This window comes from Rhagoletis pomonella, unplaced genomic scaffold (genome assembly GCF_013731165.1).
Source record: "Rhagoletis pomonella isolate Grant_MI unplaced genomic scaffold, Rhpom_1.0 Rhpom_scaffold_00005, whole genome shotgun sequence".
Classification (NCBI taxonomy): Eukaryota; Metazoa; Arthropoda; class Insecta; order Diptera; family Tephritidae; genus Rhagoletis; species Rhagoletis pomonella.
Window position 1 is genome coordinate 63,490,933 of NW_023458559.1, and position 20,865 is coordinate 63,511,797.

The following is a 20,865-nucleotide window of genomic DNA, read 5'->3' on the forward strand; positions in this document are numbered from 1 at the left end:
AGTTGAGCAATTCTTAAAAGTCAATTTAATTTTTATTTTCGTATTTTTTTTAAATTATAGATACATTCAATTTGATTTTAATTTTTTTTTCGTTATTTCACATTATTTCATCAAAAAAGTCACAGCAGTTATAATTACATTAAAAAATTCAAGTTATAATGAAAAGAGCTCAAACAAATACAAAAAAAAAATAAAAAAATTTGCTACCCGCGGGACTCAAGACGACGACCTCGCGGAATCCGCAATACTGCAAAACAGTTTTGATCAAAATAACTGCGCCGTTAGCACGGATTATAGTGCATATCGCGGCAGTCCTATGTGCAGCGTTCAGACAGGTCTACAGCATCCGTAAATTAACTGGCCCTCTTTGAAATGGTTTCCCGCTTATTTTTCGCCATAATTGAGGGAAAAACGATCATGCAACAAAAATTCAATAAAATAAAAAATCGTGCATTATTTTCGCCCTCAACTAAGCTGGAAATTCTGTGGTTGTTTGGTATGCATATTTAAGTGTGTTATGTTATTTAACACATTATTTATGTGAATTATTATTGTAAATATATAATAAATATAATAAATTATTTATGTAAATAATTTGAATTTTATCTTTGTTCCAATCGACTTCGCTAGTTGGATTGAGCATAAAAAACTTTAATTATTATTTGTAATATTTTCTAACTTATTTGAAGTTTTTATGTATTCTTGAATATTATTCTGCGACCTTAACCGATCTTCTGGAGTTTGTATATTTTTATAGCTCTGGGTGCATAATTGTTACTGCGGGCACATACCTGAAAATAAAAATGAAATATTTCTTAATTAGTTTTCCGCTTAAAAATTACGTTTCAAGTATAGTAGTACAAAAAAATAAATACGTATTCTAGCATAAATATGTGAGTTATTAAAAGAGGAATTAAGAAGCTGGTTTATTAAGAGTTTTGTAAAGAACAGAAGCCCTGCAGACGGCATTTTTGAGAGCAACTTCGTAGCGACTTCAGCAGTCGAATGCTAGCGTAAGGGTATAAGGAGTGCTGGCTGGGTGAATATATATAAGAATGGCGTAGGGGTATCAATCGTCTCTTCGAGGGTCCTGCCCTTAAGGGACTACGAATTAGTCTCCTGGAAGCCTATTCTGCAAGCCGCCGCCAAAATACTGCGATGTTCTTCAATATTACTCCTGGTGCTCAGAAATTGGTTGTAGAGTTGACCTTAGTGGTTTCTGCGAAGTCACGCAGTGACTAGGCAGCTTACCTTACCTAACCTTACCTTCGAAAACAGCATCGACTTAAAATAGTATTGATAATATTCTCATAACATAATTTCTTTTTACCGCATTACCACTTAATTTATTTGAGTATTAATTTGTGGCTCTTTCGTAATTGCATAATTAAAAGTTTCTTCAGTTCATCTAATATTACTAAATTATCTTCCCAAACTAAAATGCATTAAATTCTTGGCAACTTTCCAAATTAAATTTGACAGCAGCTTTTGACTTTAAAACCCCAGTATATACACATATACATACATACGTACATACATACATATGTATGTCCATAAGTATGGGTATGCGAATGTGGCACTCTAACAATTTTCGTTTAAATTTTGTGTATTAATGTACGCATACATAATTACCTTACACATACTACATATATATACATATGTATATACTAATATGCGTGTACATATTTTTATCCCGTACATGCGATAAGTACATACGTGCATATATGTATGCTTGGTATTTATCAGCAAAACGAATGAAATGCAACGAAGCATTGAAGTAAACCATATTTCGAATAAGCAGAATAACGCTGTATATTGTATGTATTTGCAATAGCAGTATGCACATTAGGGTGGTCCAAAAACAGTAATGTCTTAATTGTAATGCTCTTACCTCCTAGGATGGTTCTGTATCGAAAAAAGTACACCCCTATTTTTTCATTATGAAATCAAAAAATATTTAGAGGTCGCTCAAAGCGCTCAAAGTTTTTCATGTATTTTTAAATGGAGAAAAGACAACTTTTCGTAGAAAAGGTATAGAATTCTCGAAGATCAACATTTTTCGATCGGAAAACTCTGATTCTCTTCAAGAGACAGTCAGTAATAATACCCAAATTTTTATTTAACCATTTTTTAATACTAACGATTTTTTATTGGTCCGCCCATTGCATTTTTCGGGGTTTTATGGGTTTTTGGCAGACCTATAAATTATAGTTGCGATGGAAAAATAGTTAAATAAACACGTGGGTATTATTATTGGATATCTTCTGCAGATAAGCAGAGTTTTCTGATAGAAAAATATTGATTTTTAAGAACTATACGAAAAGTTGTTTTTTCCCCATATAAAGTACATGGACAAATTTGGGCGCTTTAAGCGACCTCTAAATATTTTTTGGTTTCAAAATAAAAGAATAGGTATATATTTTTTCGGTATAAAACAATCCTAGGGGGTGAGAGCATGAAAATTCCGACTTTACTTTTTCACATGCATTTTTGGACCACCCTAATGTACATGCACATACGTATATATACGTATGTATGTTGTGCTTCATCAGCTCACAGTCACCTACCACCCCACACGCATACAAACACACAGTCTTTTACACTCTCACACACAAAGTCGGCTGCAATTATGCTCGCTTCCGCACTGTTTGGCACATTTACCAAAAATGTGGTCACTTCATTATTAGCAGTCAAGAGCAGCAGGGAGAGGCGCGGAGTTGGCCTCCATGGCGTATGAGTATCAAGCAGCGCTGGCTGTAGCAGACACGCAGCACAATACACGCAGCTTGGCAGCTGATTTGATGGGTGTGTTTTACGTGTGTGGTATGCGAATGCTTTCCTGAGGATATGGTTGGACACCGCAGTTGAAGCCGCATACACAAGCAAAACATATACAAGCTAACGTTCAAAGCATACAAAGAATTGGATAAAGAATGTGTTTTATAGGGGACTAGTATGAAATTAAACTATTTTATAATATGCGATTTTGAAGAAATTCTTACGAAAGAGTGCTTTATAATTTATGGTAAAACACAGCCACATCATCAGAGACTAGTTTGTAACTACGTATGTATTTGGAAATTTACAAAAATGTGTAAATTAAAAAAAAAAAAGATGTGTTAAAAAATATTCTACAATCAGTTCTTCTGTGAAAATTTTAAGCTCCTCTTCTTTTAATATAAACCATGCGGGGTGGAGACTGCCAATTCTTCCTTTATGGATTTTCATCAGTCTGAGGGCAATGTGTTTCTCTACAGGGTAGTCACTGGCAAATACCTATACGCATTTTGCCAACAGCTTCATTAGCTCACACACACTTGCGGTATCGTATATATGTAGGCACATACATTAGGCTGCATCAGCAAAAAGAGTTGCGGTTTTCCCATCGAAATTATAAAATTGATTACATTCGCCAGAATATTTCAGTACAATAATAAGATTCAAGCTACACCGATTTGAAACTACCAAAAAAAACTCATTATTTAGATTCCGTTGATACATTTTTTTTTCTTTATTTTTAAGCAGGCCTCTTAAGCTAAAACTCTTCTAACATCTAATATTGTTAAAACTACTTTTATTTATAAAAATAAAACTATCTTTTTGGTGGTATTTTCATATGGCGCCAGCTCACGTAAATCTTAATACTTTTCCTAAATATTTTGGTTCAAGTGGTAAAATATAATAAGTTTTGTAACTCCGATGGAAAAAAATAACTGCTTTTTTATGGTGACTGACTCACCCTAATGTACATATACATACATGTAGGTATATATATTGATCCACCACAGCTACTGATTATTCCTACGAAAAAGTCAACTTCATCACTTCAGCTCATATGTTGGCATACGTGTTGACAAAATGGTTTTCTTAATTTATGTCCCAAGTCGTTTGAGTGAATACCACAAGCTGGACTGTTAAAAACCACAGAAAAACACCTCAAAATTCATAGCTAAGGATTTATGATGATTTGGAATGCGGAAAGGTAAACATATGTATGTATTAGGGATGTTTATCCCGGGATCCCGGACATTTTTAAGTACCGAAAATCACGTTATTATTTCGAAGAATCTCGGGATTTTTGGGATTTGTAATTTGCAATGGTGGTAATAATAGAATGCCTTATGTTGACCAGTTTTCGCTATATTTCTTTTGTTAATTTAATATTTCTTTTTATATATGTCTAGCTACGTACACATAACACCGTGCGGCAGGCAATTTTACACACAAAAAAAATCAATATATTCGCGGAGCAATGGGCCAAATATATGCAGTAAAATTGCGTTTTTAGATTTCTCTCTGACGTCAGGATTTTTTAAAAGGACTTTGAAAATTGAATAGTATGAGTAAGTCAGAAAATGGTTTAAAAAATTTAGTGCAATGTACTTATGAAAACAGTATGGGTATCAAATCAAAGAGAAAATTCTGTAGGGCAAAAACATATTAAATTTTTTGGTGCATAGGGTATTGAAGATGTCCTTAAAAATTATATCCTTGAAAATCCTAGAAATTTTGAAATATTTGTATTGAGAAAATTATATGTTAAGGACTAATATAAACTCGAAAAAGTCCTCGAATATAGCCCTTCTAACTTTACTAGCTTTAAAAAAATAAAATTGATTAAAAGGGCATTTCAATACCTGTTCGTCCTTGTGAACTCAAAGAATTTTAATTTTTTTATATCCTACAGAATTTTCTCTTTCATTTAGTACCCATTTGTATTCTACATTACACTGAATTTTTTAGAATTTATCATATCTTTGAAATTATAAAGTTCTATTAAAAAAAATTCTAAAACTGAAAACGCAGTTTTACTTTAATTGGCCCATAGCGTCGTGAGTATTATGATTGCTTGGCGTGTTTTGAATTTTTTTTGCTTCAAACTGTTTCAATCGTTTTACTCAGAATTTTTAATAAAATTTTATGTACGCAATTTTATAAGTATAGTCCATTAAATAACAGGAGGATAAACTGCAAGTTTCAAGTGACTAAAAGTAACGTTGATTTTTTATAATTTTTTTGCTGGCGGTGTCACGCATTTTCTTCCATATAAAGCTAATCCCGGGATCCCGGGATTGTATGAACGATATGCCGAAAATCCCGGGACCGCAAAATTCGAAAAAATGAACATCCCTAGTATGCATGTATTTACATTTATACATAAAGGTATTTGTATATGCGGGCAAACAGAACTCATATTAGTACGGTAGTGTGTGCATTTGTATCTAACTAGTACATATGTGCGCACATACATATATGACTTTCAAAATTCTCTCAAGCATGTTGATTTTTAGCCTCAATATCCCCAAAGTCCATTCATCCATCAAAAGATTTTAAAGAGCTTCTTCAGACTTTTTGTGAGTATTTCGCACAGTTGTCACAAAAAGCTAGCACTTGTCACAAGCATGGAAAATTATGTAAGTGAATTCGGGGAATAATCTTTTTTTTTTTGTATGAAAATTGGAGGACTTGCGCATGGTTTAAAATTTTCTAATTTAAGCGGCGCTATTTCCTTCAAAATATTTCTTACGATCTTCTTGAAAGCATACTTTTAGGTGTTTTATTGTAAGCACATTGATCTAGCTTTCTATTTAATGGCCGAGTGCACAAATTAAACGAAGAATGTAAATGTTATTAAGTACACTTACTAAATTTCCAAAAAAAAAAATTATCTTTATGAGAAAACTATATCTATACCAGAACTTCTGTGGTTCTTTTTTGCCTATCGTTGCATCTTGTTTTTATAAATAAATTCCTTTATCGTTATCGATATTTATCGATACATAGTGTTGCACAATGATTGAAGGATACCATTACGCAGGGCCTGGGTTTAAGCCCGGTTCAACCCAAAATCAAAAAATAAAAGCCAAAAAAAGTTTTTAAATTTTATTAGTGATATTATTTGTCGGTTCGTGAGTCTGATGAATTGCATTACTTTTACTGAAGCTGCCATATTAAATTTCCAAAAATGTACAAACATTTTCAGCCCTTGAACGTTTCTTCGTATTGCATAATTTGACATGAAATATTCCGTATATATTTGATAGTATAGCAGATAAAAAGGGGTTGCATGCCTTTTCCAGGAATAAACAGTTTTAGAAATTTGTTAGGTGGCTTTAGAAAATCGCGATATGATTTTAAGAAATAACTTGAGCCCGCTTTTAACTCATTAATTTTTTGTTTTCAATTCACTTTAAAATCTAATCTCCGCCAATTGGAGGTATGCCTAGTGTGGTTCATATGTACAGTATCGGTCATATCTATAGCACGCCATTTCAAATTGATATTGTGTGCCACTTATGTTTGTTTATTTATTTTTAAGAATTTTCAATTAAAATTTAGTTCATTCTCAGACAAACCTAAGTTTAACAATTTGTAGAAAACTTCAAAGAAGTGCAACAAAATTTCACCTAAATTTCAAAGTTTTTTCTCGGAAGTGTTAGAATTTTTTTGAGTACACAGTTTTTTATCCCCTGCAATTTTAGTCTGATAATATGCAAATTTCAAGTGGCTAGGACTTACCGTTAATTCTTTAGAATTTTTTTTGTCGCATTGGCTTCCATATAATGAATAAACTCAATTTATTTGTATATGGAAGAAAACCGCAACACCTTTGGCGAAAAAAATTCTAAAAAATCAACGGTAACCTTTAGCCACTTGAAACTTGCACATTATCAGACTAAAATTAATTGGGCTATAAAACTGTGTATTCAGAAAAATTCTAACACTTCCGAGAAAAAAGTTTGAAATTTATATGAAAATTTGTTGCACTTTTTTGTAGTTTTCTACAAATTGTTAATCTTGGGTTTATATGGGTTTTGTTAGAGAAAGAACTATATTTTAATTGAAAATTCTTAAAAAAAAAATAAATGAACATACGTGGCACACAATATCACTTTGAAATGGCGTGCTATAGATATGACCGATATTGTATGTACAGTGGCGGTCAAAAGTGAATGTATTTGTAGCCACTCGAAACTTGCATTTTATTTTACTAAAATTGTTTAAGCCTGTTAACTGCATACTCAAAAATTTTATAAAAATTCTGGTCAAAAAGCTGGAAATTTAGATATATATTTGTGGAATTTTTCTTAAGTCTGTATAAAGTTTGAAAGTGTGATTTATATGATTTTGGTCAAAGTATGTATCATATTTTTATAAAAAAAATAAACAAAAAAAAATTTAGCTTGAAAAAAATTGTAAATATTAAAAACGAAACACCATTCATCCACTTTTGACCGCCACTGTGTGTATCTATTTAAAAGTTACGCATAATTTAGACTTTATAATCCTGTAAGCTAGTTTTCAAGCTGCTCTTCTTATTCTTCTTATTTGGCGCTGTAACCGCCTAAGCGATTTTGACCGAGTTCAACAAAGCACGCCAATCGTTTCGATTCTGAGCCAACTCGTTATAAAGCTCATACCGCTCATCATTCCATCGTCGGTCGCCGCCGTAGCCAACCCGTAAAGGCCCGTAAATCTTTCTCTCGAATACTCCAAGAGCCGCCTCATTGGATGCTGTCCATGCTTCTGCGCCTAAGGCAAGACAGGCATGATGAGTGACTTATAGGGTATGGTTTTTGAACGCCGAGAGAGGACTTTACTCCTTAATTGCCTACTCAATCCAAGGTAGCACTTGTTGGCAAGAGTGATTCTGCGTTGGATTTCAATGCTGACATTATTATCGGTGTTAATGTTGGTTCCAAGGTAAAAAAAATTCTCTACTTTCTCGAAATAATAACTGTCAACAGTGACGTGGGTGCAAAGACGTGAATGTGCTGACTGTTTGTTGGGCAGAGCACCCTTAAATTCCAGTCGTCGGACAAGCGTTCATCTGACCATATTCTGCATAAGAGTTGATGCATGCACCTTATAAACTCCTCGCTGCCGTAGCTCAGCTGGCAGGCTGTCAGCTCCAGCAGCTTTGTTGTTTTTTAAGAGCGCTTTTGCTATTCGTACCTCGTCATAGTGACGTGGTTGAACATCGAACCCGTCATCATCGTCTTCTCGTCGTCGCTTTCAGTACTGCTACAATTCAATAAGGTGGAAAAGTGTTCCCTCTATAATTCGAGTACGTTCCGGACATCAGCCACTAGGTCGCCATTGTTGTTCTTACAAAAATTACGCCCTGGTATTAAAACCTTTCGTAAGTCGCCTAACTCTATAGTAAAATTTTCGGGCATTTTTCCTCTCGGCAAGCATTTCATGATCTTCGCACTCGAGTATTTAGGTCTTTCTCTTCTTATTGCGGCAAATATTTCTCGCTTCCCTCTTCAGCTCCCTATAACGGTCCCACATGGCTCGCGTTGCGCACGATCGAAGCGTGACACTTCTCATCGTACCAGTTGTTCTTTCGGGCTCGCTGAAATCCTGAAAATTCTTCGGCGACGGCGGTAGCTAATGAACGGGAAATGTGGTTCCTCGGTTTGTTGAAGAGTGCTCTCTGAGAGCAGGTATGAGAGTCGAGTAGCGAATGCATTGGCTGTCTGTTGCGACTGCAACTTTTCGATGTTAAGCTTTCCTTGCATATTTGGGCGCATATTTTTTCTGCTAAGAGGCGGGTGCGTATCTTGGCTGCAACAAGATAGTGGTCCGAGTCGATGTTTGGGTCTCGGAGTATACGTACGTCCAAAAGACTGGAAGCATGCCTTCCGTCTATTACAACATGATCGATTTGGTTTCTCGTTTTTCGATGCGGAGACAGCCTCCTAGCGTTATGGATCCTTTTATGCTTGAACCTAGTACTGCATACTACCATGTTTCAGGCCTCGGCGAACTCGATCAGCCTGAGTCCGTTGTCGGACGTTTCATCGTGGAGGCTGAAATTTCTGGCAATGGCGCCAAAAATCCTTGTCTACCCTGGAATTGAAGTCGCCAAGCCCGATTTTAATGTCATGGCGGGGGCAGCGCGCGTATTTGCGTTAAAAGCGTTCATAGAAAAGATCCTTGGACTCCTCGTCCTTCTCTTCCTTCTGGGCATGGATGCAGATGAGCGTAATATGGAAGAATCTCGCTTTGATGCGGATTGTGGCTAGACGTTCGTCCACCGGGGTGAACGACAGTACTCGGAGAGGCACTCTCCCTCTCTCACCACAAATTCAACACCGACATTGACAATGGAGACAATTGTGGCAACATACTTTTTAATTTTAATGCATAGTATTCTTTTAGAATTATTTTTAGTTGGTACCTTAGGTAACTTAATGGCTCACATTCAGCATTCAGACTCGGATTAGTTATTTAGATTGAGGCTTTGTTTGACTAAAATGCTGGCTCACCAATGGCTAATGAAAACTAAACAGAAAATATGGTCCGCAATTAAAGCCAAACTTCTAGCAGCGAACGAGAACTACAACTCTTCAGTTTTTAAGATTTCCCGCTGATAACTTCAACATGGACCACTGCCAGATGCCGATCTCAAAGCGCTGACTCTATGCTTCATAAATTCTATGTAAAATAACTGCTGTCCGTGAAGATTGAAAAACTGTGATCTTCACGTAAGAACTATCACTATAAAAAATTTTTAACACATGTTGTCTCAAATCGTTTATCATTTAATTGATAAGCCTCAAACGAAATTCCACTTCGACGCCTGCGCCCCACAGTGTGCAAAATTAACTTCATTTGCGACAAAATCGAATAAAAAGAGAACGAGTACAGCTAGCTAAGTAAGTACAATAGTATTGAAAAGCCTTTGAGATGGAAAATTCAGGAAAAATGGCGTTATGGGACAAACAACGTTCCTTGATCATTCAAATGACCTTCAAATAAAGCGGTTTTAAATTGCTTTCCATTTTTGACGTGAAAACAGTATGCAAGCAAATTTTTAGAAAGTTTTTAACATATATTTTTGCTGTTTTGCAAAAATCGGAAAAACACATTTTAAATTTTTTAGATGAAAATTTCAAAAATTTTACTTTTGAAAGTCTCATTAACAAAAAAATTCCTTGATTTTAAAAACGACCTTTGAAATTAGAATAATTTCCTTAAAAACGTTTAATGTGTTTTTAGATTTTTTTATTCTTCCTACCATGGAAATACATAAATTCCTCGACGCAAAACAGCGGAAATAAAATTATGTTTAAAACTTTTTAAAAATTTCATTCCAAGAATTTTCCATCTCCAACGCCTTTTTTACAAAAGATTATTTTCTCACAAAAAAAGTTATTTTTCCACACTGTGCGCCCTTACCGTTTTCTATTTATTTGTAATCAAAAAATGCTCGTAGATAAAGACAGCAAATAATAGCAAAAATAGTTTAAAAAATACTTAAGGAAAAGCACAACGAAGTAAGCATTTGTATATTTGTTTGTTTCTCAAAATATTTGCTTTATCTAATGAAATTCCATTTCTACGAAAAGCTTATCAAATCGAAGCGAATTTCATTGTCTCACCAGTGCTTAAAGAGGAATTTCGCAACTCATTAATTACGCCTGTAACCAGGTAGAAATACATAGCTATATAAGTACATAGTTAGATAGATAATTTTCAAAGGTCTAAAGCGATTTGTTTTGGTATTTTGTTAACGAGGCCGAAATTAGCAACATTCCAGTGGGTATGAAATGTCGCTGTTTGTAAGGTTGAACGCGCTTATAGATTTTTTTTATACCTTTGCACCTGCCATCGTCCAAGTATTAATTCGTAAAAGTGATATGAAATACCAATAAACGGATTTGAGTTGAGTATTTGCGGTAGCAAAGAGTGATACCAACTTTCTTTCTGCGAAGCAGAGATTAGTGTGTGCCTGAGGAGGAAATAGGTGGCGAAATTGTGAATTATCAGTTAAGTTAAAGCTTTGTAGGTCATTTTATTTTATTTTTATTTTTTCCTTTATTTATGCTTTCAACTCAATAAAATGCGAAAACTGTTTACATACAATAGTGTAGGAGATAATTCTATTTGACGAAAATTCTACTAAAAGATTCTACTCTACGAGAATTCTACTTTATTGCCAGTCGAAAACAGGGTTTTGTAGCAGGAACTCTTTAATTAGTCTTTTAAATTGTAGTAAAGTAAGTAAGCACCTCGTATTTGTTTTGGCAGCTTGTTAAAAATTTTAACGCCGTATTTCCTAATTAATTTAGTATTAGTACTTCTTTCAGTTCTAAAAGCTTGGTCCACATGTCACGTTGGTTCCGAAAATTATAGACGGCAATTTCTGTGTAATTAGGTTATTTTTAATTTTACAAACAGTGATAAGTGTTTGCAAAATACAAAAACGATTAACATCCAGTCTGCAAGTATAAAGGCTTCTGGACGGGGTCTGCTTGGGAAGGAGTATAATGTTTCTAATCATTTTATTCTGAAGCCTACATACATATGTAATTCGTTCATTCTTTGGGCGGAACATCGATTCCAAATTAGATTTACATCATTTATTTGCGACATAAACAAAGCTTCGTACAGTAGCCACAGATGTTTTCTGGGAATACTGTTTTTATTTCTGTGAATAGCAAATCTGAACGGAATTAGCTGTAGTTTTAAGTTTTTAAGATGCTCACTTCAACTTATGTTGAAATCTATCCAAACTCCTAGATATTTTAAAGTATTAATAATAATAATAATAATAGATTGGCGCTTACACATATGTTAGTGTTTGGCCTAGCTTCTCCTCCGATTTGTGGCGTGAGCCTTGATGTTGTCACACAAAGCGAAGGGACCTACAGTTTTGCGCCGACTCCGAACGGCGAATGTATTTTTATGAGAAGCTGTTTTTCATGGCAGAAATACACTCGGAGGTTTGCCATTGCCTGCCGAGGGACGACCGCTGTTAAGAAAAAACCTTTTTCTATATTTTTTTGCGATGTTGCTTTGACCAGGGCTTGAACCCAGGTGCTGATGAGTGAAAGCGCGCACTGCTTACCACTACACCACAGTATTAACTCTTTTTATTAAGACATTGTTAGAACAATCCCTGGGAGGTAGAGATGTTAATTTTTCGGCTTTTTTCGATCCCGGGATTTTCGGGATGGCGTTGTCACAATCCCAGGATCCCGGGATTAGTCCCGCGATTTAGATATGCATTACTTTTCAACAACTTGAATCGAAAAAATTGCTTCTATATTGTTTGAGAATCTCTCCTACCATGAAATAAATAATAATAAATGGGTTTGAAACCTACTTTTTTATTTAAAGTGGCGTTTTTATTTTTTCTCTCTGGATTTGAAGGACTTTGACATTTATAAAACAAGTAATTTTTAGCAAAAAGAAAACCGACTTCAACTCTCATATAAAAAGAAAAATATATATATATATATCTCATGATCCGCTGATCGGATCTTAACCAGATTAGTATGAAACCACCTCTGAGACACTACCTTTCCGATGCAAAAAGAAATCGGTTGACGTGGTCCAAAGTTATGCGGTAACATACATAAAAAAAAAAAAAAAAAAATAATAATATTCCGACGAACTGATAACCTCCTCCTTTTTTGGAAGTCGGTTAAAAATATTAACTATTAACTAAAAAGAGAAATATAGCCAATACTGGTAAAGAAAAGAAGTTTCTATTATTGTCATCAGTGCAAATTACAAATCCCGAAAATCCCGGGATTTTCGAGACCTTAAAATGTCCGGGATCCCGGGATTAACATTCCTACTAGGAGGTTATCCTTGTCTGGTATTGGCTTGTTGTTATTAAATATCATGAAATTTGTTTTCGTCAGATTGATTTTTAAGCAATTCTTGTCAAGCCAGTCGTGGATTTTACACAAGTCGGACCTTATGTTTGTTGTAAGGTCTTCTATTGTATCAGTTGCATACATAATATGTCCATGATCGGCATAGAATTATGGGGTTCCTTTTAGGTCTAGTTTTAATAAATTATTTATGTAAACTAAAAAAAAGGGTTGATGTTAGCTTTGAGCCCTGTGGGATTCCTATTTTAATTTTCTGCGTGGAGTGATTTGTCCCATTTACTTGAACATATTGCACCCTATTTAATAAGAAGCTTTCAAATAGTTTTAAATTATTACATCGTATTCCTAGTTCAGCCAGTTTTCTAATCATTATTTCTAAGTTCACTGAATGGAATGCATTTGACAAATCTATCGCCAGTATCGCCACATATTTCTTTTTATCTCAATTTTCATCGACAAATTCAATACACGCTGCCAGAGTGTTAGAGTTCTCGATAAATCCAAATTGATTTTTATGTATTATTTGAATATCTTTAAAAAAAAAACTTTCAGGCGGTTGAGAATGATGCTTTCAAAAATTTTGTCCATTGTACTCAGTTTGGTTATTGGGCGATAGTTAGAGCAGATTTCCCTACTTCCCTCTTTATGGATCAGTATCACGCAACCTATTTTCAATTCTTGTGGATACTGGCCCTCTCGAAGGCACTTATTTATTTATGAAATGTGCTGAAGGTTCTGCTAGGGAAACCTTGTATTTCTTAACGAATCGCCCAGATATTTGGTCTGATTTAGATTTGAACTTATTTATTGACATTTTAGTTTCGAGTGTATTACATTCATCCAGCAAAAACGGTATCGTGACTACGTGCAAGGGTTCATCATTATAATCAACAGTGTCAGTGATTTTTACTACATTTATAAAATATCGTTCAATGAATTTGCGATTCCTTTAGGTATTGTAAAAGTCTAGTTTTTGCATTTGTTTTGACTGATTTCATCTGGTTTTCCTGTTTTTTTTTTCCGTACACCAATTCCCTCAGGATAGACCATGTTTTACTGCTAGACTCAATATTTTCCTCAATTTGTTTTCCATAGTAATGTTTTTTTAAATAATTTACTCTATTCCTGGCCTCGATTTTGTATTTTCTAAACTCCATTTCATAATTTTTATTATTTTTATATTTTATTTTCAATTTGTATAACTTATTTCTAATAGTATCTTTTGGATAGTTAAGTTTTTGAGGTTCAGATTTATTTTTTTTTCTGCATTATTTTTTTTTTTATTTATGGCAGCTTTGACTAATTTTAACTCAATATTTTCACCAGTTAAATTACGTAAAAAAAATGGCACTCTTACCACTCAATAATATTACATACATACATATGTATAATTTTACTAGTTGGGAGATTTTTTACATTCTCGTATTCTGCAAATTTTTAAACGATAGCGTATGCTAACTATACTACTTTACATATTTTTATTTATTGTTTCCCTTCGTTTTTAGTTTTCTTGACTGTTCGCGCACGAACTCATGGCAAAATTTAACAATAAATGTATCCTTAAATAAAACAGTAATTTTTTATAACTTATGTAAATGGATTTTATTAATATTCGATTTCAATTGAAACTACCGATTAATCGGTTAATTTCTTACGATTAATTGCAATTATTAATTGAATGCTTTCGATTAATCAAATAACCGATTAATCGATTATTCAAGTTTTTTTGCCATAACTACATGAAATCGACCGAAACGTTTCAAGGCAAGTCGTACAAATTTGTATCTTTCTATCAAGGCATGTAACTTTGTTCGTGTTAGTCGAACCAAGAAATTCAATCGGTGCCTAGTAACATTTTTGCATCGGATGGGTTAAAAAGCAATACAATCGCATTTAATCTTTACAGCATGCCAATATTTGATTTAAACACAGTCAATGATTTTTCGTCAATTTTCCAAAATTTCTCCAATCAATTCAAGTGGAACGTGTCTAAGCCACGCGAATACAGTGCAGATTTTGCCAACATACGATATACTTGTGCAGTCGTACATATGAAGGTGCATATGTACGTACGTATGTATGTATAACTTTGAGAAAGAAGTATCGAATGCACGTGACGAAAGTTTATGCTTACCGCTGTGAGAAATTTTTTGGTACATACAGGGTGCAGCAAAAAGTAATATCCGATTTTCTTTTGTTGTCAGGGCGAGAAAATCTCGACCATTTCGACCTCCAGATCGTTTATTATTAGGGCAAACAGTCCATTTATGGAACAATTTTTCACATTTTGTGCAATAAAAGTTCTTGTCTTAAGTCTTTCGTTGACTTAATTTGCATAATTACCTTCAATTGTTATTCGAGAGAAAGTTCTTTAGACTTCTGTTCCCGTTTAGTTCTTTTCCAAAACGTTCCGGAGACTTTTGTGCCCATTTGTTCTGTTAGAAATTTTCCCGAATGTATTGTTCGCAATTTGTTCCCTTTGGGAACACGTTCTCAACAGCTTTTTTCTCATTTTGCTTTTGGTTTTGAAGCCTTCTTGGGAACAAGACTACGAGAGCGACATTTAGTTTCGATCATACCTTTTTTTCGCGGTCCCTAGTTCAAAGTAAAGAATTTAACACCCTTTCATTTGAAACTTCATTTTAATTATGTACAAGATGACTAAATTCGATTTTCTAAACAGGTGGCAACTCTCTTCAAAATATTTTCCAACTGAAACTTTCGTAGAAAGTAAAAAAAATCAATTATATTCAGGGCCAACTGAAAAAGTTTTAGCGTATTAAAATGGATGATACTTTTGGTGCCACCTTGTATTATTTTATTATCCATAAAAATTTTGTATTTTTTTCTTTGAAGGGTTAGTTGTTGAATTTAGGAAGTTCCCAAGGGTTTAGAAGGATTTCATATCGGAAACCGTCCTACAGAATGAGCACCACTGTGGAGTTTTGCTATTTAAAATCAAAGAGTAAGTTACTTCAATAGGGATTTCCAGCAGAAATGGTCGACGTCTTGATTTAAGGAGAATATATCGAGCCCTAACCGCCAAAATAACGTAAGCGACATTTTTTTCAAAAATTTTTTTTTGATGCAGAAATGTATCTAGATGCTCTAGGAATATTTCTGCATCAAAAAAAAATTTTGAAAAAAAAGTCGCTTACGTTATTTTGGCGGTTAGGGCTCGATATGCCCAAATAATTAAAAATCTATAGGTCTGACCTTTAATTAGGTAAGAATTACGTTACTATCTGTGACCCCCCTCATCCGTGATTCCAATAATTCAAATACTTATAGAAAAACGGGTTGCTTTTTTTTAAATAATCTGATGCCGCTGGCAGCCACGACTTTTAAAACAGAATTTTGTTCAAAATTTTCATTCCTGGAAAATAATAATTTATTTTCCATATCCCCCTATTTAGTTCGCTATAAGCACAAATTTTTCAAACCAGTCGTAGAAGAAAATATTAAAAATTAATTACAAAAACTAAAATCGAAAATCGCTGATGACGTTACAGGTTCCCCAAATTCTGAAACAGCCGAACGAATGAGAATGAATAATTATTTTAAAAAAGTTTTAGAAAAACCTCGCCATTATGCTAGATTCTTCAAGTGAAGATGAAAGTCAGGAGGATACATCCGATATTTTCAGCGAAGATGCAATTCTTATTCCTTTTTACTATAATGTTCAAATTTTTAAATTCAAGTACTAAATAAAATAAACGCTAATAAAAATTACTAACTTTTGTATTTTTTTTTTACCTAAATAACTTAATTTACTTACCTATTGGTTTCTCAAAAATACTTGACATCCGCATTCGCATCCGCATCCGCGGATGTTAGCTGTTAGACATCCGCAACATCCTGCATATTATGCAGTTCAACTTCTGCAAGTACTTGATTCAGAAGCGAATTTTACTATAGGAAAATGTATTGAAATGCTTAGGACCTTTATTGTACTTCGACGCTTAGGTGCTTAGTTATTGTGTAGCCGCTTGATTTGTTATTGTCTCTATGCCAACAGCAAATCAAGGAAATGCCTTTTATGTATTTTAAGTATACGTATATTTGCAAGAGTGAATACTCATATGTGTATAAGTATGGATATGGGCTCCTGTTCTTACCCTGCAGCGAAATCCCAAACTAGTCAGGAAAAATACTAGTTTACAACTAGAATTTCTTAACAGAAACCGAACTAGTTCGAAAATGACCAGAGTTGTACCAAGTACAAACGATTTGTTCATACCCTGTATTACTTGACTTCGACAGTTTAATACAATAAAGTACACAAAATAATATAACTTTTTTTGGGTATATCGTAAACCGTTAAATTGAGTACGTATTCAATTATACCAGACCTGTTATTTTGTTATTTTTGATCATTTTAAATTATTTTTTATTTTGTTTATTACACGATTAATATAATTATTTGATTAATTTCTGTTATCAATCAATAAGCCAAACTATGGACAAATATGAAGAATATTTAATAACTGCTTGAATTACACAGGCCAACATGGTTTTTTAACCAAGAATCGGACTATACTTTTCCGAAGGTCTTTGACGTGCTGAATTCGAATCTGACCCCAGATCACGTCAGGTTTTCGGGATATTCTAACCTAAAAGTACAAAAATCACGGTTTTTAAGCACATTTGAGCTGCACTACTCCTCCGCTTCAAAATTCATTTTAAAGCTTTAAAAAATCTTTATTTGTTACCGAGAAGTCGTCTGTTGAATTTACTGAGTTTAGTAAATTCGTTGATATTCTGAAAATGAGGAGTATTGGATGTTGGAAATTGAAATATCTGTGTATTTATTTTTTCTTTTAATTAATACTCAAAAAATTAACAATAATTATTGGCAAATCTAAGGCTGCTAAATAAAAATATGTAAAGTAAAAAAGTGTACTTAAATGTTTTTTATTGTATATTCATGAATTCATTTTATTTTTTGACTCCCAAATAGTGGTTTTGGTCCATAATTAGACTAGTATTTTTCTGTCTATTCTGAACTAGTATGAGACTGGTATATTTCTGACCGAAATCTGACAATTGCCATTTCGTAGGGCATCCCCATGTTAAAAATACCAGTTGATTGCATGGAAAAAAGATAGTTGGCTGACTAGTTGGGCATGCGATTCATACTAGTTGTGGGGTAGTTTACAACTAGTTCATTTGACTACAGGGTACGTAGATACATATGTGTTTTAGCACAAAAGAAAACGCCATTTTTCGCATAGACACGTACCACAACGTAAAATCGTCAGAAATTGTGTGCTTGTTTGCTTACAGCACATTTCTATGTAATTCATCTAACATTCGCATGTATGTGTGTTTGTACAGTATACGCGCTATTTTTGAAGAATGTGAATTTAACGAATCATGAAATACGATAATTGAAGCATGCAGTGTACCATTGTTGAATGGAATAATAAAATCACCCGAACAAAAACAACTACAGGAATAGTAAGAAAATAGCAAAAAGGTTGCAAAGTAACATTGAACAGCAAATTCAAGGCAACAATAGTTTGAAAAGTTTAGGACTAGCTGCCGAGGCGGCAACCAAGTAAAGCTAACTGACTTAAGCTTCAAACACATTGGAAACGACGGGCTACGGACCACAGCTGTCAAATTATTTTAACACGTACTCTTATGAAGATAATTATTTTGGCGACGACACGGCAACACTGCGACTAGCCAAAAATGTAGCTGTGGGCAGATTGGATCTATTTATATTTTTCTACCGACAGATAAGATTCTTCCTCTTCTTTTATGTCGCCGTCGACAAGGCGTTTAGATTATGTAGATAAAACCTTAATGTCGTGTCGTGTGTTGATGTCGTTTTCGATGTGTTCAGAGCTTTAGGATGATCACATTTCCTCAAACGTATGTACGTACATACATATATTCATAAGACAAATACGAGTGTATAGATAGAACTATGAATTTGCGAATGGCCTTCCAAGAAATCGTTACAAATATTTTGAATTGCAGAATTTGTGTTTTTCACGCTTACTTCGAAAAGTTTGCGCCCAGCAAAGGTACTCGTATTGTGCGAGTTTTCCTCTGAGAAAGATGGAGAGAGAGAGAGAAGGGCATGTGCGGGAATAGTAAGCAGAATTGTTTGACAGTGTGGCATCTCTCTATTGAATTAGTTCTGAGGTGGCAAATATGAAATGAAATTGAATTTTTATTTTTATTTTATTTTGCCTGGCTAGTCGATATGAATAGGTAGATGGCCTTCGAAGCTGGTTGGCAATTTGTGTGCCACAAAAGGGCACAAGTCATTGGTAGCGGCAAGTTTGCAAAGTTTTAGAAACTAGTTTGCAAGTGACTTTCAAATTCACTTTTATGCTCAACTTTGTTACGAGATGAGGTTGCTTAAATTAAAATTTGTGAAAATTACTAGGGTATAGGAATTTTAGAAAACTGAGGTTTTTTCAAATTGAAAATGAAAAAAAAAACAACATATTTTTGAGTTTTAGTTTAACCCTTTACTGCATGCTATACTAACTTCCAGCTGCTTTCCGGCTTTTTATGGTGGAAAACTTGGATAAATTTTGCTCTTGTGCACATGTTTACCACCCAAATAGCTTTATTCTTATAGTTATAACCAGCGTTGTCGCTTTGGTAATTTTTTACCAAAATTGGAAATTTTTTCTTTATTTATCAAATTTGGTAACTCATTTTTCAGTTTGGTAACTCTTTCGATTCGGTCCTACATGTAACATAGTAGGTCAAAACAAGTCCTGATTTTGCATTAGAAATACCAGGTAATCGTGAACACTTAACAAGGCGAAAAGTTCTTCGGCGTTCCTCGGTTACTAGAATTGTGTGATCTCAAACAAACTGCTTGAAAGTGGCTATTGCTATATCTACCGTGTCCTTTTCCAGAAGGTGGTGGATGGTCCTACCTTTCCTTGTCAGTTCATCAGCTTTGCAATTGCCATCAATATTCGGGCGTAACCCGGAAACCAAAAAGCTACGGAATTCAGTAGGGGACTTAACTTTGTCTAGATATCAGTCGAAAGCTTTCCGGACTGCCTTCAAGCGTTGAATTTTTGAGAAAGTTCTATGTATATGTATGTAAAGTGCTCCAAAATTTAAAGTTTCTTCGCATAAATACGGCCTCATAAAAAAGTCCCATGATAAATTAGCGGTAATAAGTTCGAGAAAACTGGTACGCCGGGAAAATATCCAAAGAAAGGTTATAGATATAAATAAATATTGATAGAAATATGTATTAGTGTATTGCTGATAAAAATATCGAAAATTTTAGACAAATCTTTCGATGAAATTGTAAAGAAAAATAAAAAAAATAGCATTGAAAAATACTAGCCGGCCACGGGTGCGCGAGGCTTGGCCACGCGCTGAATGTATGCATATGTATGTACACCCAATAAACATTTTGGCGAACGTTCGAAAATGACCTTCGATATCCAATATGAATATCGAACTGAGAACCAACTCATAACCAACCTTAGTTTTCCAACGTTTATAGTATATTGGAAATACACTCGAGATGGGTTCGAAAACAAATGGAATCGATAGTAACAAAAGAGAAAGTGATATCCAGCTCATTCTCGAAGGGAAATATAAGAAAATCACTCTCTCTCATTAAAATACCAATTCGATAATGGACTGGATTTCGAATTCATAACGAAAGAAAAATATATTGATTAACGAAGGTTCCGTTTTGCTGGACAATGGTCAAGTTCTCGAATCGAATACTTACCTGTTTCTCATTCGTTATCGAAGGTGAGACTCGAAAGAAGATTGGTTTTCGAATCATTTTCGAATTTTTAACCAAGCCGAATGTTTATTGGGCATTTACGTCTTTGGAGAAAGAAATCATATGTCGTCATGTGCTTCGTTTATTATATACATAAGAAATCTTGTCTAAATCCGTTCAGTAGCGTGGTTAAAATATCTCGCCTTCCTTTGTGCTATATATGGGAGATAGTAATTTTAAATAGGTGGCAACCCTACTCAAAAAACTTAAAGTTTTTGTACATGCGAAGGCCATGCACCCTCCTTTGGTATCTCATTTTTTATCCAACGAACGGTGAACATCTTTTAGTTTTTTGAAGAGGTGGCAACCCTACTCAGAAAAATAATACATTATTACACATCCAGAGGCTGTCTTTTCATTTGACAGTGACGGTGCAGAATTACGCTTATTAGAACTGAATATAGTAATTTTCTTAACAGTTGGCAACCCTATTAAAATTCTTAT